The 23,583-nt window shown below is 33.4% G+C and overlaps 1 protein-coding gene across 1 annotated transcript in view; it reads right to left on the bottom strand.

Annotated features, from left to right (window-relative positions):
• The window catches only part of LOC123566115 (immunoglobulin superfamily DCC subclass member 3-like), a 171,653-nt gene extending 152,217 nt beyond the window's left edge, over positions 1 to 19,436 (bottom strand). Inside the window, exon 1 of the mRNA XM_045359982.2 lies at positions 19,275 to 19,436. The gene's annotated coding sequence lies outside the window, so the exon portion shown is untranslated. The remainder of the gene's footprint in view (positions 1 to 19,274) is intronic.
• Between the last annotated feature and the right edge of the window lie 4,147 nt (positions 19,437 to 23,583).

The raw sequence follows: 23,583 nt of genomic DNA, 5'->3' as shown, positions 1-23,583 counted from the left end.
TGGGACAATGAAAACCTCTGTAGATTTTAACTCTGTGAGAAAATTGTCTTGTTAATTTTCAACTTGATTAAAGTAATTAATGAGATGAGGTGGTGAATTTACAGTTAAATCATCAAAAATGCCATTATTAAGTTTCATATCACTAAAAGACATTTATTACATGATAATATAGTGCAAAAATTGAGAATTGATTGCAGAGGCTAGAAAATATTCATCAATTGTTTTAGCGCCCTACCCCGACATGATTTATTTCCTTCTGCTGCAGAGTGGTTACATCACAGCATGTAAAGTATTGACTAATCAAACTAGTATTCCTTAAAAAGATTTATTAATAATTACAGCTATTGTGGTAGCGTAGAATCTGCAGATAATATTCTGGCCGCCAGTGTGTTAATGTATTCGTTTCTCTATAATCCTAGTTAGTTAAAACATTTTGATGGAGGCAATTGCTTTATGTATTTCTTTACGACATCTGATTTCAGCAGTATGGCAACATGTTCATTAAACTAATTTTATGAATGCAAATATATTCCAGGTTGCGGTTATAAACAATAAAAAAATGTTCTTGTTGGCATTCAGTTACTCCGAGTGTTATCCTACAATTTCATTTTAAATTTATGTTTGTCTGATCATGTGTATATTCCAAGAAAGGATATGTGTCAACGCTATATCAGATTATTCGAAACCACATTAAGACTACTTGGCAAATCATAAAGATATTTAACACACAACAAAACAATCAAAATATTGAAGCTAAGAGTAGACTCCATGAAAGCATCGAGTACAGCTAACACAGCCAGAGTCACGTACCGCAAAGTAGGCCAGCTACGAATAGAAATATACAGACAATGGGTTGCTTCAAATATCCGTCAACAAGTAAACATTAAATAACATTTGTGACAACATTCCAAGAAAAGTAACTAATTGTTCAGACAGTTTTTAAAATATGATTGTGTAAATGGAACATTATATTTTAGTAGAAATATAACTAATTGCCCAAATATAATTGTGTAAATGGAACATTATATTTTAGTATATATATATTACAATATAATGTTTCATTAACACAATTATATTTTAAAACATACCTGAACAATTAGTTACTTCTCTTGGAATGTTGTTGTCACAAATGTGGTTTAATGTTGTTGATTTCTTTGAAGGGAGGTAAAACCAATTCTACCCTATTGGGCAATGAATAAGACAGAAATGAAATGCATAATATCTTTAATTAAATAAATAAATGAAATTACCTAACTCAACGCAAGCAACCTTTGGTAAAAGCTAGAAATGTATTCAAGCATAATTGCATAAACTGCCAAGTGGTAATGGCAACTGGGCTTTCAGAACCAAATTGAATGTTTTCCTCACATAATGAGTTCAATCTTTTAATAGTAAGATTAAAACCTAAATCATCGAATTAAACGAGTAATGGTCGTAACAATACAAATGATGCCATTGTTAGAAAAAATAATCTCGTCACTCAAAAAGAAAAAAAAAAAAAAAATGTTTCTTATTCAAGCATATTCCAAGCAAAGAACAACTTCGGAAGTAATGAAGTAATAGAATGAAAAAAACATAAAGCAATGGGAATAAAAAAAACATTTGCAGAGGAAATTAAATAACCTACAAAAATACGTATTTCCGCTCTTCTCTCACTAAAATTCCAGAAGGGCCCTTACTAGAGCAGTGCATCAGTGTTTGCATAGTATACCAAGGGCAGACTACTCTGCTGCTTTCATGTCATGGATAGCCCGGATGGAAAAGTGCGTTTCTGTTTTGTATGTTACATGGCCAGTCTAAATATTGTCTAAATTCCCCGCGTAATACGCTCAATATCACCTAGTTATGATTTTCAGTCATCCAGTATTCAATAAGCGGCGAATTTGTGATGACTTATATGACAGGTATAACCTAAAATAATTGTTACTACCGTGTCTGAATAGAACAATACACACGTTTGTCCTTAGGGATACACACAATTCATAAGATTAATTCTTGCAAGATCTTATCACTGACAGGGCGTTCTTGAAAGTATCAATAAATGAATTAAAGATAAACTAACACGCGTTCTGCTAATTCATTTACGAATCGGATCGAATAATGATTATTGTTTTTTCATAATGGTACTTTAGGTCATCTCCGCAGAGAGTCGAATAATTTATTTCTGTTCACTTTTCTCAATGTTTGAGTGCAAAATGTACAGTTTGCATGTTTTAAAACACTACGATCTGACAATGGTGTGATCTAAATAATTTCATACAAATTACTATTTCCTTCATTTCGAAAATATTGTCTTATATGATTACAATGGAGAATTAAAGTGGCAAGGGCCAGTTACGTATTTGGCCAGGGTACGTTTTTAAATAAAATAGACAGATGCACTTTAAAGGCATTAAATTCAACTGGTTATTTATGATGTTTATAGAACTGACGATTCCTGCGTACGAGTAGTTATTGTGTAAAATGAATATGTGCTTGAATCTATTTTCCTAACTCCGTGTAGACGGCCGGGTCTAAAATCTTACCTGAGGTAACGGAATTCAGATGAAATGGAAACGGTCATTCATCCATCCATCCAGATTCAACTCAAATTTGCGGAAAAGTAGACGGTCATTAGACACTTTTCTTCCCACCATTATTTTCGTCTGGTCACGTGCTTTAAAAATATACATGTGTTTTAGGTCAGTCATTTGCAGATAAAACGGTACAGGTCGCACAAGATGTGCATTTTGGGCCATTTTTGCCTGAAAATTTAGTGTCCTGTAACCGGCGTTTTACTCGTTTTTATAACAGAAACAACGGAATCGGAAGGCTAAAAATATCTCATAATGCAGTGCTAAGTATGTTCAATTCTCAAAATTTGGATTTTGTATGATTTTTTTTTTCGCACTGGTATCAACGCAGATTTTTGGAATTTTCAAATCTACTGTCCCTTGCCCCCATAGAAGGCAAACCTCTACCTGTGAAATTTATTTGGTTCTCAAGTCTGGATCTTGATCTCGTAACTTGTTTTGTTTCTGAAGATGCCTACTATTTATTCAAAACACTCAAACTTTATTTTCCAACTTAGGTTTACATCATGTAAACAACATAAGCATCATTTTCATAGTTATACATAGGGTAATGGCGGCATATCATATTAACAAATTGCAGTTCAACTCGAACATGTTGATGTGTTGTATTGACTAGAACACTTGCAAGAGGCAACCTGTTATATTGCCATTTTGTAGAAGTATGATTACGTAAACAAATTAATAATGTTATAAACATGTTGCCTATAAACTAGTTAATGGATTTTCATGTTGAAGTTAATATCTCTGCCAAAACATAAATTTTCAGTAAGAGATCAGCTTTAGATAACTAACAATTTATGTAGAAATTGGTGCTACTGTTTACTTTAAGCTATAGCGTATAAAGCAAATCAATTTTCCAGCGATGTTTTGTCCGCTTTTGAGACGAATTTTATTTGTCGGTATGTTTTATAGTTTAATATCTTTTGTACTCCGCTAGTTGGAGCCAATGGTTGTATGATATACGCCCTCTAAATATGAATCTATATATAGGTATGTCATAGATCCTAAAAGACGGTTACGATTCATGTAAGGTGTTTGGTTATCTCCATCCCGTATCTGGGACTCCATAGAAAAAAATCAAATTTTCTTTCAATCTGGCAGGAAAACTATCACCAAACAGAAATTTTTGATAAACGAACAACGTCGTTACCAATATTTTACTTGACCAGTACATGTTCTGCCGTACTATCCCGTACTTAAAATATTCTGAAAAAGTTGTCCTCCTTTGAAAATGAATGCAATTTGTAAAGAAATAAAAATAAACAATTGCTGAAAACTGTGTTCCACCTAGTTATGCCAAATTTCAACACTCGCACGCTATTGCAATTGCATCAAAACAAACATGTGTAACAGTTCTTTTGAAAATGGTAAGTTTTTAAAGGCGTTTGACTGTCCAAAGGTGGGACCCCTTTAGGTAGTCCTTTTCCGGAATTCAATGTTTATATCAGTATACTGACACTTGTTTTGTAGTTTTTGTAATGATAGCGTGTATATTACTCTACAAAACAAAGTGTCAGTATACTGATATAAACACTGAATTCCGGAAAAGGACTGCCTAAAGGGGCCCCACTTCTGGACAATCAAACGCCTATAAAAACTCACCATTTTCAAAGAACTGTTACACATTTTCAAAGAACTGTTACACATGTTCGTTTTGATGCATTTGCAATTGCGTGCGAGTGTTGAAATTTCACATAACTAGGTGGAACACAGTTTTCAGCAATTGTTTATTTCTATTTCTTTACAAATGCCATTCATTTTCAAAGGTGGACAACTTTTTCAGAATATTTTAAGTACAGGACAATACGACAGAACATGTAATGGTCAGGTAAAATATTGGTAACGATGTTGTTCGTTTATAAAATATTTCTGTATTTGGGGATATACTCCTAAACCTTAAATCAAAAATATTGTTTTATAAGCACTGATACATATAAAAATGTTCTTTGACTTCTATCTGGCTTTCTCAAAAGAAATCCATGAAAATCTCCTCTATCAATTTGGTGTATCCAACATGTTCGTTGAATCTCTTTTTAGACCACTCTTTAATGTGAAGACTGATAAGGCTAACATACGATAAATTGAAGGGTGCCGACCTGTAATAACAAGAAGCCAGTTACGTCTTATTTCTTCTTCGTATGAGATGTCGACATTCTTCTTTTTTCGGAAAGCTATTTGCGCTTTGAGTTTTACTTATGTTTTGTCTAACGAGAATGTGTTATCACTCGGAAACTGAAGAATGTCTTTACGAGTCATCTACTTTAAATTATACCATAAACGCATATAGATAGTGCTCATGCGTGTTGTTTAAATACAGATTTTAAGGAACTTCATGAACATAATATCTTGTTCAGGAAATCAAGTATTTTCACAAAGTTTATGTGTAAACAAATTTGCTCAAAACATAGGTTTTATAACATATACAAACATTCAAGAGAACTCAGTTTTGACACTTGACATTGTGTAGAGCTGCTTTTCCTCGCTCTGCAGCTTTTTCGTTATTTTTTTCCAACTCAAGAGACTTTTTTGAATAACGTTCAAACGTAAAATCAGTTTTATATAAGAGACAGTTGGTATTATACTCATTGAAATGGACAAAGAAACAATAAATTTGGCGTAAATCGGATATTTTGACTGAGGTCTATCAAGATCATGAGGTAAAAAGTGCAGCGGTTGTGATAACGAAGCACTGATAGTGAATATGGCTGCTTATTGGCTGAAAAGAAGGTGGGAAAAGGTGTAGAGGCTAAACAGGTAGGTCCTTTGATACTTTTGACCATGTTAAAACTGACAAAAGTAACAATTTTATCAAATATGAATTCAAGCACCTATCAACATAAATTCGTCACTTTGTTTGAAATGCAAACTCACAGAAAAAGCTTGAATACACATGTGTGAAATGCATGTACAGTCTATTCTACATGAACACGCAAAACAAATAAACAGCGGATAAAAACGCATCGTAATAATGATGCCGAGACCCAAAGTTGAAGAAGCAATTTATCAAAGAAGTATATGTATCGGAAAACTGTATGACCATTGAAGTTTTCGCGTGATAACCTAAAAGTTTAACCTAGAGGTATTTAAATTCAACTTGCGCATTGATTAGGAGGTCCGAGGCGTGATAAATCTCGACCAGTTTATATAGTCTTTTTTAAGGATAACAATGACGTTGAAAACATCCTACCGTCTGCATTTTAACTGAAGGGTAGAGCTGACCTAACAATAAACACACATTACCATGGCCAGATGTAGCATTTGGCCAAATACAAAGAAATAAAGTATAAAAAACCCGCCGCGCAATATGGATATTGGGAACTCGGCCAAACTGATAGTAAAGAAGAATATATGTTGTGTAATGAATTTCCTGATTAGAAACATTCTTTTTTCTTAATAAAAAATATCCTGGCCCGTCGAGTAGCGAACCCAAAGCTCAATCGCCTAAAGATCAACAAATTGACCAATATAGCCAAACTATGCATGAATATAAAATTGGAAGGACGAAAACTGTGTTTATTCATTAAAAATTACACTGACGGTGCCTTGAGTGACACATTACAAAATGCACATTTTACGTTGATTGTTAGGGGAAATGTCAATGAGTGTAATTCCCGTGAAACATAGATTTGAATGTTCTTTAACTAGGCTAAAACTATGAAGTAAGAAGTTCATCGATCTTGGTGGATATTTACTGTTTGGCGAAATCTATGTGACACTATGCAGTCATGGTTTGATAACAATGACTTACACGAAATGTCTCAAAATGAAATTTCAGATATTTTTATTTGTAATAAGCATTCCTTCCTCTACATGTTTGGAGATCTCAATGCTAAAACTGCTGAAATTTTACATTTTAGATTTTACTCTGTGTTATGGAGATTTTACTTATGTTGTTACTGAACTTGATGATGATGTAATCAACCCTTTAGTCCGGAACATTTCAGCATTAATATGAACCAGAAATCACAGGATAAAGAGTAATCAAAATTATGAATCAATTAAAATTGAAACAACGGCAAATCATTGATATTTAACAGAAGGTTAAAGAAAAATAAAGAATAAGAAAAATGGCTTCTATGATTGATTATGCAAGAACTTCGTTAGATTGATACTATATTGAATGGCTTTAACGTAAATGAACTCGATAAAAAAATAAAATATGCAGATGGGCATGCACTTTTACAAGATGATAAGATATATCATTTCGATTTCTTAGCTTCCGGGAAACAGATCCATTAGGAAATAATAGCAATATAACATCATATCTAACATTCAACTAGCTACATTTATCATTCTTTTTTTCTTCAGTTTCAGTCATACTTTGGTCTTTTCTTTCATCTTTTTGTAATACATGCTATAATTGTTTATTTCGTAAAAGTAATTAATTTTATGTAATAGTTAATTTTCAAGGGAAGGGCCGTTTACTAATGTTGGCAGAACTTGTGGACCAACCCTATTGCTATAATTCAACTGATTTTTAATATCGATATGTGCTGTAACTATATATATACATGTATTATAAGCAATAAAATATGTTTAAACTAAACTATCATATCGATCAAAATTCGTAAAATAAAATAAAGTGTCTACTTGATGGAGCAAGAAGGAATGGTATATGGTTATGTCAAAACTATACACAAATTAAAACTATAAAACTCAATATGAAACAAATTCTTTTAGTTCAAAAATTGTAAAACTGGCTCATATCTCTTAATAATTCTGGTAAATGTAGCAATTATGCATTTCTTAAAGAAAACATTAACCTAGAAGCTATTCAACTGAATATAATAAACCGGCATTTGTAACTCTAATACAATTCAGAACTAGAAACCACCTCTTTTGTACTGAAACTGGAAAGTTGATAGGCACCTAGAATTCTGAAAGGAATCGCACGTTCTGCAAGCAATTGTAATAACACAGGCGGTGTATTCCGTTTCTTATCGAAATGTCACTCTTTTAATTCTGATAGCAAGAAATATGTAAAAAACTATTACTTTTGCAGTCTAGATGAATTATTATACAATATTTGATATCATATTACTGTTGTTTTCATGTCTATCAACACGAAACAAGTGTTTAACGTCACTGTTACATTATCTTACAACAATTGTAGTTTGCCATAAGAGAACAAAAAACATTAATTAAGCAAAACTTTTACATGTCGCCTAAACTCATTGTTGCCTTGCTGTCGAATAATTGTCTACTTGAACCTAGTTCAACTTGAGGTAACAATCAAACATGAACTTTTGTATTTATCCAACGGTCTAATAATTATTACAATCTGTATTTGGGGATAGGGAAATTGTTTCTATAATTGCTGTTGAATCTATATTCAATAGATTTCGTTCTGAAGATGTTGAAGCATACTCATTTTATTTTAAAAGGACGATTATGTTCTAATCACATCTTAATGATATGTTTAAGAAAAAAAAACACAACCAAATATGTAAGGTTTAAAGTCTATGAAACTTTCGTTTTCATCAAACGCCTTATGGTCTGGAGAAATTCTGTCTACCGTAAGAACGTTTCGTGTTGTGAAGATGTCCTAAATACGTCTTTACAATCAATATCTTTAAACATCATGCAGGAACAGTTAAGTAGCAAGTACGGAATTTTTTATTGCTTAATCGTTTTGAATTTGGACAATAATGGAACGTTCTCCACATACTCTTGTTTACTATGTAATAGTTATAGTATGTGTGAGAGTGTGTTACGAGGATATATCAGAGCTAGGGGTACATCGAGGGTATTTTTCTCTGCACATATCGTCGAGGCCGGTAGGCCGAGACAGATATGTGAAGAGAAAAATAACGAGATGTACCCCTAGCTCTGATATATCCTCGTAACACACGAGCATTACATATTATAACTGTTTTATCGCATAGTTTATCATTAAAAATTATATATTATTTTCATTTAAATTTGTTTATTATTTTTACTATTTTGATTCCCTTTCTGCGCCTCGCTGACTGAAACACTAAAACTTCTGTTTTAGAAAATGTGTTCCCCAGATAAAAGTACCCAACAAATTTCTGCATTGGTTTTAAATCTTTGCATTTCATTGGCCAGACATATTGTAAAACTTGTTGTTTTGTTTGTAAAAAAAATCAAAGAAAAAGAAACATTTGAGAAATCTCAGAATTTCATATATTTCATGTATTTCTGAATTCGGCAATAACTATCAAGTTTTTGAAATATTCTAGTTTATTTATTCTTTTACTTTATAAATGTAGGTGTTTGTGACAATTCTTTCTCTGTGAACTGTAAATTGGAGCTAAAATCATCTTTTCTTAGAAAGGAAAAAATTATACTCCCTTGATAGGACCTCAATAGAGTAAAAGTGTTCCGATATATATCGGAACAGTTTTACTGTGCTGATATATATCGGAACACTTTTTTTCTTATGAAACTCCATAGAGATTTCCGTGTTGATATATATCGCAACAGTTTTGTAAGATATCAGCACAGTTTTGTAGTAATAATGTGTGTTACTATGTATAACATGCTGCAAAGATCAAAGGAAAATTGCCGCACTATGCGATAATTTATTTTATCATTGCCAAATAACCGTTGTAAATATTATTGATAAAGGGTCTTACCTTGACATATAATCCAATTTTATACATATACACAAGTTTCATTTATCCGCTTCCTGTCTCTTTAAGCACATATTCAATTAAAACAACAATGGTAGATAGTATAAGCTAGAACTCACTATTATTCCTTTGCTATCAGACAGTATATTTGCCCCAATAACACAATGACTGACCAACAATTGTTTTGTTTGTTTCATAGATATATCTATTTTATCAACCACTTGCTTTTAAATCCGTTGTCTAAAGCAAACGTATGGGGTTTATCTGCGATCCATTGATCAAATTTACTAAGTTTTAATACAGATACACAACACGCGTGCGGTAAAGTTCCTTAGGCTACTGAAAATACAATTCCAACATCATTGCTTCTAAGTTCAATGCTCATTACTTTTGCCTTCTAACTTCCAACTTTCTTTCTCTTAACGTCCAGCTTTATTATATGTAAGGAAGTAGGTTTGAAGTCATAAAGTAAGAAGTTATAAGTCATAAAATTAGAATTAATCAAATCAAAGGTATTACAGTGCTAAGTCCATCCATGGCTTCTTTTCACACAATTCTGTAGGACGCGTTTCCGTAACATTGAAGTCAGTGCAGAAGCTGATTTGACCCGAGAATCTATGACAGGATTGTGTGCTTGATAGTTAAAAAATGGATATTGAGAAGGTTTTCATTGTGTGAGGCTATGGGACAATTGACACGTTTTCGGACAGGATAACTCCTACTATGTAGATTTTAATGAAACGTTTGTAAGCTGTAAATTCTTTATTATATGGTCAAATAAAATGCATAGGTTCCTGTGCATTATTTAGTGATGTCTGTCTGTCACTTCCGAGAACATCAAAGTCAATATGTAACATAAAATTGTGTCGGCGTGACGTTTAGTCTTTTACAAATCAGAAAAATGCTGTACATCACAAGTTCGATTCTAATTTTATGATATTATTTGAAGTCATTTCTGACGAAGCTTTTATTATCATATTTTAACTTTCAAATTATAGCATTACTGCTACCTTTTCATTTAACACAATACTTGCATGCGTTTTCTGTACGTAGAGTCCAAGTTCTGTGTTAATCAGACACCGCTTCCGGTGTTACAAACGTGCAGTGTTACTTTGTTACTTTAATCGCTTACAACAATATTGTTAATATATTACATGTATTGCAATATAAAAACACTAAAAATGATACAGTATTAACCTTAGGAGCACAAAATGTAAAAGAGTAAGACATATTAAAGAACGTGGTAAAGGAAAACATCTCAATTTTGATCTAAAGATTAGGAAGGCTTGTTAGTCTTAGACTAAATAATCTGAATTAATACAGCTGGGCTTCCTGGGGCGTTTAATAATTGAATTATGAAAATCTAACAACACAAAATACGTAAACTTGTTCTCAGCCACTAATCTGCGTTTCCTAGAGGGCTGAATTAACACAAAATGTTAGCATGGGAATGTTTGTTTTCCGCAGAATAAATCTTGTTAATGTTTACTATAGTTCAGGAGGTTAGCTGTCATTCAAAATGATAACTGTATGCGTGTGTCTTATGTATTTGTGTGATGTTTAAAAAGTCTTAAGAAGCGGAAGTAGAATTAGAGATCATTCAGAATAGATAAAACAAATTCTCGACAATATGTAACATATGTACCCAGAATGGTCAAATATTTATTATACTTGTCTTACTTAGTAATTGAAACACATTTATAAACATGAATACAAACACTTTAACCACGACTGGCGTTTGACATAGGCAATTGTCTGAACATCACAGCAAAAATATAGTAATCAATCCAATCGAAAATGACAACTTTGTGCATAGCCACCTTGCAATTCTAACCCAAACTAAATCCCACTGCGGCGTATGAATAAATTTGTATACGACTGACCTTTATATAAAAACGAAAACAAAATAGAACCAGCCGACAAGAATAAAACAAGCACATTAAGGAACACCTTGGAACGGCCAGATCCGAAACACTAACGGGAAGCTTAAACCGGGTCATTAAGCGCAAATCGTCACTCTTTACTCAAAACATGTTTCAAAAGAGTTACCTTGAAGAACTTCCTGAACAGTCAGACACAATCAGCAGAGCTTTGCTTCCCACTGTAAAAGAGCACAGCATCACGCATGTCTTAAAATAATTGGTATTAACCTTCCAAAGACACTTTGGAAATATGCGCAAAACTGTTAAAGCCATATGCATCATATATTAGCTTTAAACAATATGAGAAAATTGTCACGTTAGTATTCAACTGGAATAAAGTATTAACTTGATGAGATGAAGTGATGGATTTACAGTACAATCATCAAAAGTGTCATTATTAAGATTTATGTCACAAAGAAATATTTATTGCATGGTAGTTGAAAGAAAAAAAAAAACATGATCGCGTGCCCCTAAACTGGATTAAAACATTTTTCTCTCTTCACTTTAATTACATTTCACACAGAGTGGATCTTGCCTGAATTTTGCATGTTTAATTTTTTAATATCACGCTCTTTGCTAATGAAAACCATTTTGGTGCCTGCATTTAGGTACAAATGCGTACTTTCTCTAGAAGTTTGAAATAAAAAAAACGAAGAGACATTCACTTCATACTCTCTCGAACATATTCGACATGCTACTCCCGTTTATACCGCGCTAGACACTGCAATTTTACTCTTTGAATTTAATGAACACTTTGACGACTTTACACGTTTCTGTCGTCAGCTTATAAAACCCGTGACTACTTAGTCACAACAATATTTTATTTATCATTCATAATTCATTCAATTTATCCATACGTCAACAAAGCGGTCTACAAACAATTTTAGCATTGATATTTCATTTGCGTCTTTACATAAACGGTACACGAGGTCGAAACAAAAATCCAAAACTAAGATAATTAATTACAATTTTTTGTTTCTGCTTTGCGTTGTATATTGCTCTTTGTGTCAATATCTAAATTAGAGATTGTTAACAATATAACTTAAATTAATGCTTCAAAATCCTTTAGAGTATCTAAATAAACATTCAAATCCATTATTAATTGCATTTACAAGCAGTTTGTTGATGTTCCTATTGAAATGAGACCTTTCACAGATTAACTCCGAGAAATCGGAATAACCTCCACCACCCGCGAACAAGCCATTCTAAAATATATCACTCGTTTGTTACAAAAAAAAACAACAAATATATTTGTTTTACCTTTGGTAAAACAACATTTAAAAATACGAGGCTGGATAAGGAAACGTTGCTAAAGAGCTAATACTGTCCCATTACGGTGCGTAAAAATACAAAATGTCAGACTTTCCAACGCCTCTTGTTCAAATGCAGACTTTAATTACACTTTAGGACCGTACTATATCAGAAAGAGAAGACACTTCAAAACAGCAAAGCCTGTGAATTGGATTATTATTATAAGGGACTTTGTAAGTAATTGGAATCAGATCTCATCATTTTCTACAGATAAATGTTATAATGACATACATATTATGCTTCTTTAACTTATTAGACCGACGCTCTGAAATATTCAGTTCGCTCAAAGACAAATTCCCAAATAAGGTTTGTTCTGCATGCCTTTGTGCCATTTAAAAGGAAAAATGCTTCCTCATTTTGATGAAGCAGAAAGATGTATCTTCTGTAATTAACAGGTGGGACAAAATCCCTCTTATTGAAATTGATCATTTGAAAAAAAAAACATCTCTCGCTAAAGCTCATCAAGGTCAAATGCGGTAAAAATGTAAGTTAAGATAATTATATAAAAGTATGGGAATATGGAAAATGTGGTATCTATTCCTGCTTTACGGCCTTTAGAAGTGCAACAGCAATGTAAAATAAAAAAAAAGTGGAAAACCACAGGTTGCAGGCTCGGTTTGATTGAGCCTGTTCATGGACGGTAGTGGAAGTGCAAGCTACCGTCCACGCCCTCTAGCCCCAGGTTGAGCAGAACTCAACATTTACACATGTTGTAAGTACCAAAAGGTAATTTAGAGACATCCGGGATCCGCAGATGTATTCATACGGCGGTTCACATGCAACCTTCAATGATGTACAGAGTTCAATACCATGAAAAGCGGCGTATGGTCCCAAGATAAAATAATGGCTGCGCCCTAAAGGAAAAAACCATGGGCAGAACTAAACAACTGGAATTTAGAGAGGGGATCTGTGGTTACGGAGCCTGCATATCACAGAAACTGCCAAAAGACAAAATTAAGAAGCAGGTACCATATCCAAGGGGGTGATTAAACAATACCTAAAGCTTTTAAAGCGGGAGTATGGGAATCACCCAGGCCGAAATGTTCAAGCTGAAAAATTAAACAGTACCAATAACACAACATAAATGTCGTGCTGAACGATCTGAAACCTTATGTGTTAGAGCGTTATCATGCAGCGAATTGAGGCCTGATAAAAATGGCCAAATGGCACAATATGTCTGTCCATCCTTTTTTAATAAAAAGGCGGACATTAAGCGGCTGGCAATACTTTGTCCTTTGCATTTTAAGTTCAATGTCTGATATCCACTTTGCATTTTGCCTTACAGACTCATTATTACAAAGTTGTAAAATACCTAGACTATTTCTTGAATGTTATAAATACGCTTTGTGTATAATGGTCATTTTTGATAGTCAGACCATCTTCGAAGTGTGAGAGTCCTTTAGGGATTGCAAATAATTGATGCTATATTCAAACTGATCATCCGAACTAACACCCTAACAGTCTACCACGCATTTTCTGATTTACTGATAACATTAAAACAACAGTGAATTTTGTAACTGCAGAGTCCACTAGTGGAACGTCTTTGACTGACACTTGCCATGACATGTAATCACTAGACCACCGGATTTGACATTCGGTCATTCCAATACATGTAGCATACTTCGTTATAGAAGCATGTAGCATTTAAACCAGGTTTACAGCGGCCTTAGTACAACCCTATTGCAAATGCATTTTCAAGCCATCAAAAGGTAGTGTGAAAGGTGCATACATAATGTTTTAGTGTTTGTAGAGAGAAATTAATTCTGAAACAACCCCAGCGCTGTACTTCAGTCAGTGCATGTGTTGCAAAATTAGGAGCAGTGTTATGTTAACTAACTTGGTGAGTTCGTTGTAAGCATTTATGTGCCATTACATAATTTTGTCGGACAATCTGAGCAACGCAGTCCCAACATAAAAGTAGAAAAAAACTCATAGTGTAAAAACCAATGTCATGTTTAATTTTATGAATTTCTATAAGAAACAATCGGCAATGTGATTAAGATTCAGCGATACATTTTGTGACTTGCTTCCTTGCCAGCTGATTATTCTGTTGCAGTGTGAAGCTTTAGTATAAATGGTAAAGAAATGCAAAAACCTGTTGGTTTCGGTGAGGCACGTGCTTCAAACGAAAAAGAGAACCAGCGTTGTGACGCAACGAAAACACAGCCGTCGTTTTTCTAGCTATCGGAATTAGAGTTTTGTTTCAATAGTTTTCAAAGCCGCATAAATCAAATCAAAATAAAATATTTATAAATGAAGGAGAAACGAAATATAACGAAATATAGAACATCAAGACAACCAAACATCGTTAAAACTTCTTTTTTACAGCTATGAATTCAATAAAGCTTTTATCTACTGTCTATTGAGCTTACAACACTTGCTTTCATACTTTCTGAATACTAACAGCAGATTGCATAACCACGAAAGATGTATCGATTGTTGTAAAGCCCAGACCATGATTTATAGGGAAACATTTAATTATCTCATTTTGCCGCAAAGTGGTTGTAACACAGCTTAGGATGTATTGACTTATCAAATTTGTATCCCTGTAAAAGATTTATTGATAATTACAGCAACAACAGGAGAGTAGGAACTGCATGGGATAATCTGGCCGCCAGTGAGGTAATATATTCATTGCAATGCTATCTTAATTTGTTAAAGGCAATTGCTTTGTATAACTTTTGCAGTGTTTTGAAACATCTCGCAGGATGCATTAAACGAACGATTCCGCTTCTAGCATATGATCATTTCCGCGTGTTCGTTTGTGTTCTGTTTTACTGATATTCAGACTTAATTAATAGGTGTTGAAATTGAGAGTTGACAATTATTCTATTCAGATAAATCATCAACATGTCAGTAGTTGTTTCTTGCTTTAATGTTGTTCACAGATCTGAAGAACTATAACCGGAAACTTTGTGTTTTCCTGATCAGCCATCCAGTCGCTTTATTAAACACAACACATTCAGGTATTTAAAAGAGTAGCCGAATACACTGGTTATAAAATCAGTATACTAGTCAAAGCACAGGTTTTCGTACGATATATTTACTGATATATTAAAGTTTTTCTAGCGCCAGCGATAAACAAGTGTAACGGTTCTAAGTTTTTCAGAGATATGGAGCCTTTTCATAGAGGTATTTGTAAACACCGTCTTGTTGCAAGCAGTTGATTGTAGTCGTCCTCTAAAACACACACAAACACAGTTACTGCCTTAAAGTAGCATACAAAGAATCGGCCACATGTGGACATTACCTATGATTGGGTAGTGGCAGATAATCCACAACGGTCTTTAATGTCGTTTAATGTGGACACAATTTATAGTGAAAGGAAGATACCCGCGTGAAGTTTCGTTATAAGGCCACTGTCTTACGGAGTGTGAATATAGTTCAGTTTGTTAATTTAAATAAAACATTTGTGTAAAAAAATGAGCAAACCTAATTAAGCGTTTATTTCTCCAACATGTCCATCGAAAACATACGTAAATGATAACTAATTTAAGCGTTTGAGCATTTGCAACAAAAATCATGCATACAGCAAATAAATATATATATTATTAAATCCCTTCCCATTAAAACTTTACAAAAATGAGTTTCTTGTCCAGCATCAATAACTTAAACTTAAGCTTGTCACAATTTATTGTGCTGTAAAAAAACTTCCTGGTTTAGTGACATATTACATTTGCATAGAACAACACTCCCCGTATAAGAATAATCAATACATATTTCACATGGAATCAAAAAGCAATCGTAATGACCGCTCTGTACTTTCAGTGTGATTATTATATGTATTTCTGATTATTTAGGGAAATGGAGGTAATGCAATGTTCCTGTTTACAGGTGTGCTAATAGCTGCTGTTCTAAATTGCCTTCTAGCGTAGCAATTGCAAATTATATTGTCACGTCATCATCATTTAACAACAATTACTTTCAATGAGTCTCAAGAATAAAGATATTCGACTTATGATGGCATTTCTAATTTTTTTATTCATGCAAGATAAACAACTGTTTATGTGTCAGCAATGCATGACAGCGTAGAATTATTATCTCAGCATACTACAATTCATCATGTGATATAGATTAAAATATAATTTTCCTTCATTCCGGCTAGTAGAATGCATATTATCTTCGTTTAAATATGCTGACATTTTCATCACGGTCGTTTCAGCGGATCTCAAACTTATGAGTTATGAGCCCTTTGGAAGGAGACAGGCGGCTGTATCATACAATACGAACATGACAAATGATATATTCTCTGTTATTCCTAGAACATGAATCATCAAAATGTCACCATATGCTGAATGGGCGATGATAAAATAATATTATACTGGACAGCATTGAACACATAGGAAAAAGTCAAGTAATTATCATACAGGTTGCAGCAAACACCAAGCCGCTTATTATTATGTATAAAAAACAGGTAGTGAAAACAAATTTATATACGTTCTCGAAATACACCTACGTATTGACCACACACTGCATCAAAGAATCCTTCATTATTATTTTTTCTGTAAAGCAAGCAAAACATATTTAGATAACACATAATATGTACACGTAATTTATCAAAATTTCAGTCATATTTTGTACGTCAGACAGATGTAAAATATGCACTGTCCATTAAGGTTAAATTTACGTTTGTTTGTAAGGTTAAGAGCCGTTTCTGACAGTATTTCAGTTACGTAACGGCGGGCAGTTAACCTAAGTAGTGTTCTTCACTCTCCCTATTGAGTCAAGCGAGCGGGCAGGTTAAATTTATAGTTACATAGTTACATCAATACAGATTTTTCATTTGAGTTTGAGTTTTTAAACACGTTATAAATTTCCTGCATGAACGAACAATCTCAACAAAGAAATCGAAATATGTTTGCATTTATTCCATCTAAAAAGTATATCAAAACTAAATCAAGAGAGCCATGATGGTCCTTTATCGCTCACCTGAGCTTAGTTGCTTGCTCCAACAAATTTCTTTGCTAATGCTTAAGAAACAAAAAAACTAGGTGAGTAGGTCATGGTAAAGATTATTCAAGATAACTACTGAAATCTGTTAAAAAAGTATACAGGTGGTCCAAATATCTTTGCTGTAGCTTTAAAAATAAGAAAGTAGGTCAGGGTTAACCTAGGAATTATCAAGATAAGGTCATAAATGTGGCCTAAAGAATGTAAACAAGCTTTTCCTTTGATTTGTCCTGATGGCCTAGTTTTTGACCCGACATGATCCAGGCCTAGAGATCATCCAGATAATCATTCTGTGCAAATTTGTATCAAATCAAAGCATAAATGAAACCTCTAAATGGTTAAAAGGGCCAAAGTAGAATATTTTGCCCCTTTTAAGGGCAGTTACTCTATAACCCATGAATCCATAATGGAATTTAACCGGGTTTCGGAAGGAACCGAAATCTTATTGTGTCTTAAGTTGTATGTAAGTGTGGTTAAAATTAAATTTAAAATGTCACTTCTATCGCGCTCATAATGTAAAAATTAATAAATTTTGGCTCTTTCAGGGATCAACAGGGGCCGTAACTCCGGAACCTATTGGATCTGACAGATTCATCATGGAATCCAAGATTTATTGTTGCTAAATCTATTTTGTATCAAATCAAACCATAAATGAAGTCTCTATATGGCTGCAAAAGCCAAAATAGCAAATTTTGTCCATCAAGGGGCCATAACTCTAGCACCGATGATGGGATCTGGCTAGTTTTCGAAAGGAACTGAGATATTATACCAATACAAGTTGTGTGCAATTTTGAATAAAGTTGGTTGCAAAATGTGGTCTCTATCATGTTCACAGGCCAAAAATAGCACATTTTGGCCCTTTAAGGGGGCCAAAACTCTAGAACCCATCATGGGATCTGGTCAGTTTTCGAACGGAACCGAGATATTATGCCAGTACAAGTTGTCTGCAAGTTTAATTAAAATCAATTGCAAAATGTGGTCTCTATCGTGTTCCCAAGCCAAAATAGCAAAATTTGGACATTTAAGGGGCCATAACTCTGGAACCCAGGATGGGATCTGGCTAGTTTTCGAAAGGAACCGAGATATTATGCCAATTCAAGTTGTGTGCAAGTTTGATTAAAATTGATTGCAAAATGTGGTCTCTATCGTGTTCACAAGAAATTGTGAACGGACGGACGACGGACAAAATGCGATCACAAAAGCTCACCCCGTCACTACGTGACAGGTGAGCCAAAAATGAGTGTCATCAAATACGAGGTACATTACCAATAAACATCTTCTTACAGAAGGAAGTATTTTATTTCCGTTTCAAATAAGGCTTTTAGTAAATAACCATCTCCAGACCTACAACCTCTGACTACCAAAACATTTTAGTCTTTTCAGTCTTTTCACTTTAGAAAAGTTTTGTTTTAATGCGAGGCTTAAAGGCTAAAATGACAACTAAGTATTTGTAATATGTTTTGGAATATTTAAGTTTTATATAAATCCTAAGGCTAACCTTAATAACATGCCAATTAATAAAATGTGATAACATTTTTGACAATTTTAGAGTATACTGTAGTCCTTTCAAAATATTAAAATACAGTCATTAACTGTAAACGTCATCAATGAAAGTTTTTTATCTGTATGTAAGCAATTTATGTAAACGCTTCATCGCTTTTAACTTCAACATTAATAGAATGATTTGGTACGTCTCTACTATAACGAACACAAAATAAAACTTAGCACAAACTTTCTCAGTATTTGGTTTTACTTGTATATTTAACCTCCATATTGGACCATCGCTATATTTACTAAAATTGTTATCGTGAGTACGTTTAGTGTGATTTTAACTTTATATCTTATTTAAATTTGTCTGTTGAAATATTTATTTATAATTTTATAAACATTCTTGTTAATATTTCAAAAAAAAAAGGTCGTACCTTGTTCAGGCTAATGTTAATATAAAATCCAATTTTATTTATATAAGTTCTGGTCCATATCTCCTCAAGCACATTTTTCAGTTACAAAGTTCAGAAATTATTTTAATTCCATTGATATCTTGCACTTTGTTGTAACCACAGTAAACAGCTGATGTAAATGTCTTAGGATTATTTCCTTAGTTTATCAAACAAACACTCGCGGCTGTGTCTGATGTCTATAGTAAATCTTTAGAGTTTGTCTACCATCTATTTAGTTTGAAATCGAATGCAGTTGCGTTCCACTGGACAAATCTCTGACGTGATAATCTACAATATATAAAAAAATAGAACAAACATTCATTCTGAGTACAAGAACATCCCGAATAAACCGAAAAGACATTGCTTTAAATTCTGTAAATCAAATATAACAATATATATTTTGCTTTTGAAAATATCGCTTTCTGGAGCTTTAAGCATATTGCAAAATCTATGCAGAACAACGTGGAATCGGGATGAACGTATAATAAACAGTATGGTCAAGATGCGGTGCGGTTAGTAAATACACGTCAAAGTTTATATTTTTCTTATCTTTCAGTATAATTATCTTTGTTACGAGAGTATTTAAATCGTTCTTCACATTAATAAATACACATATATCAGAAACTATCAAGTAACCTTAAAACTTTAAACCTTACCCTTACAGTACTTGTAAAATTTTAGCATATAACTATTTATCGAAAAGCATCATGTAGGTCCATTTCATTAGACCGTCTACACTGACTTTTAAGTATAATAAAAGAGCATCTACGAAATAAGGACTGTAATACATGCAGACCTGTTTTAGTTTGGCATAGTCTCTCCAACTATTCCAAATTAATTTGCTGTGTTTCCTAAGGCGCTTAACAAATATATAATGTTAACATTGGGAACGTGTGTCTTTCCACGGACGAATAATGGTCGATATTTAGATATTTCAGGAAGTTTTATGCAGACGAGTCTGCTCTTGTTTTCATTCAAGATGATAAATGAATTGTGCTATGCATTTGTTATTGAGTTCATCTCTTGTATGATCCCAAAAGTCAGCCTCCCGACCTAAAGACCGAAATATGTAAACGCGTTTCGTCCTAACATTACGGAGCAAAGCTGCTGAAGAATTCAGGGTTCATCAGCTCAACACAGTACAATCAATAAACACAGAGCAATTTCCAGGATACTGTATATGAAAATGTGCAAAACATAATCAAAAAAAAAAAAAAAAAAAAAAGAAAAAACAAAAACAAAAAAAAAAAAACACGATAAAAGAAACTGCAAAAGTATTTTTTTTCTGAGTTGAGTTGGAGGAGTAGGAGGGATATATCCAAAACAAAACCCAAATTGCACAAATTCAAATGCACACACTTTTAAAGCCATTATGCATGTTTTTTTTATCATGTCGAGAACCATAAATCCTGTCTGGCAAAATGGAATCTCAAGCCTTTTAATATGCTATGTAAGAACCCTTTTAAGTCAGATACGAGCGAGGCAAATTATAGGCCCTTTAAGCACAAAATCTAGGGTCATAACTCTTTACTGGCTAATCCCTCCACAAGATAACTAAGTCTCGGCGCAAACTTCACATGCGAGGATATTGATCTTTCCAACATCTTAATAGAACAGGCAAAATCAACCGCCCTCGTTCAATTATAATTAGCCTTCCAGTGAAACTGCAGTTCCTGAATTAAAAATATCCATAAATCAATTGAAAAATCTTACAGTTGTGTCGATCCAATTTTGATTTTTACCATCAGAAAGATTAGTTTAAGCTATAATTTTATGTTCTTTTTAACAATTTCGCGACGTCATTTTGTTCATGTGTTTCGTAAATGACATCAAATTGCACGTACAATCTCGCGGAAAGAACCGTTCTTGATGACGTTTCGCCAATGCTGTTTATACGAAAATAAACGCTTTTTTTCTTTCAAAACAAAATCAATAGTGAAAGTAAATACAATAATTTCACTTGATATGTGATGTTTCGTCACTATACCATAACTAGATTTACATCTAAACAGACTTTTGTGTGCAGCCCTATGGTATATAGGAAATCCCGGAAAAAAGACTCCAGAGTGGCACCATATCCCCCTAAAGACATAAAAAGACTTAAAATTGATCTTAAGGATGTAGAATCGTCTTTTTAACATTAAGAATTTTTTTCATACTCTGTGAGCTTTAAGAACATTTAATTTAGTTCCTAAGACAAATACGAAAAGAAAAAGCACAGGTCACTGAGCTCGCTTTAATTTTATAGGGCATTTTCTTCACCCACTGTTTAATCATTTCTGAATTTTTGTATACTTGAAAAAATGGGGGTACTTTATAAAACAGATCCCACTAAATATTATAGGGATTTCAGGTCTTACCAGTTACTAAGAATACAAGGTGATATCAGTTTTTAAGCATAAATGTCCCTTACAAATCTCATTATTTTTACAGGCTGACATAATAACCCCACCCACTTTATTTTCAATGGAATAAACGTATTTAAATCTACAAAAAAAAATCTGACGTTAAGATTTTAAAAATATTTTGCAGCTTTAATGACACGCACAAATGCTTTAAAATGGAAAACAGTTAGGATCACCGTCCATCTAAAGAGATTTATTTCGTAAAAATGTTTAAACACTGGTGAATTTTTATATTTTTAGTTCTTTTTGTTTAAATTTATATTTCCAGAAAAAAAATTAAGTGTTACATTGAAAACTTTTATTTCGGTTGTAGTTTATCAGTATATATGTCAGTCATAAAAATATCAGAACCAAACCTGATGTACTGTCATAGATATTTAAAGTTACCGACCCCTTTTTACCCAATTTTGTTAGAAAGAAATATTCGAAGAAACATTTTTCAAAATGGCGGATATACTGAAAGAAACGCACGTTTATCCTTAAGGCCAAATAAAAGAAACTGGACTAATGAATTGTAAATAGAAATTTCTATCTTGATGCGAACATTGTAGAACTATGGACAGGTTAAATATTGCAACGGATTTCAAGTCTTAACATTTGTTGCAATGAAGTGTACGTTGACCGTGCGAGCATCGGCAAGCATCGCAGTTTTCCAAATCCGCACGGACATCGTGCGATGCCCGTACGAGCTCTTCCGGGGCCCGTGCGGTTCCCGGACGGGGCTCTTGTGAGCTGCTCCCGACTTCGAAAATATCTACGAGTTCACAGAGGACTCGGGAGCTCAGTGTAATATTTTCACTGAGTCTCCGAGTCCTCTACGGGTTCACAAAAGTGAACGCTGTCCGTACGGATGCCGTATGAGTTTGCCAAAATTCGACTGAAAACCTACTCGTACGAAGCTCATAGCGTTCTTGTGACCGGAGTATAACTGGTCATTTTGATATTCTCCGCTTGACGTGCTTGACTTTTCATTGTGGTCATTATATTATTTCATAAATTTGGATATACGTCTAATTATGAAAATGATTCAAAAGTAACAGTCGTATTATCAAAGAAAGAAATTGTGTGTCAACCGTTTAAGTATTTAAATTTACAATTATGATTCAATGTCTTCCATCTTTCGAGGGTTTGAAACAACCACGTGTTAGAGAGTAAATTTATCCATCATCTATTCATTATATTATACTTTATCACTGAAAATAAATTCTTAACTTTCTTTATATTTGCACAAAAACTGCATCTTTCTTTATAACGCAACATTTTGAACAACTTTGATTTCTCAAGAGAAAACTTAATATTTGATTAATATATCCGGAAAGCAGGGAACCGATAATGAACTTTTATCCACACCACACCATCAGATAGAATATTTGTTTTTATGTTTGAAAGGTTTTTGAATAGATATTTTCTTGGATAATAGATACATAAAATACATATATTTGATGTAAAATGGAATAAATCAAAATATAAATCAGTAAATGACTCTTGCGTAAAACATGTGGCTTTTTAAGTGCTTACCTGGATCCTCTAGTAGTTTGAATGCGGTGCTATTCTTACTTCGTTTACTACTTCAAATAATAAAATACGCAGTACTTAAAATGTAATAGCTCTTAAAGTTTATTAAACAATTACCACACAAAAGTAGAGACATTTTCAAGTTTTACAAGAATTTGTTTCAACGAAGGAAAACATATATATAGTTACACCTTCTTTTACACACTTTTCGTGCAAAGAAAGTCATTCATTAAAACCGGCCAATCTTCTAAAAGCAAACTGAATGGTTACAAAAAAAGAAAAACACGAACGAAGCGAATCGGTGGCGTAAAGGAGCGAAAAACGCTTACGCATAAAAAAACTCCTACTGATTTTGATGACACAGAAAGATG

This window comes from Mercenaria mercenaria, chromosome 8 (assembly GCF_021730395.1).
Source record: "Mercenaria mercenaria strain notata chromosome 8, MADL_Memer_1, whole genome shotgun sequence".
Lineage (NCBI taxonomy): Eukaryota > Metazoa > Mollusca > Bivalvia > Venerida > Veneridae > Mercenaria > Mercenaria mercenaria.
The sequence above is the reverse complement of the archived record's forward strand: the minus strand, read 5'-3'. Positions and strand labels throughout refer to the sequence as shown.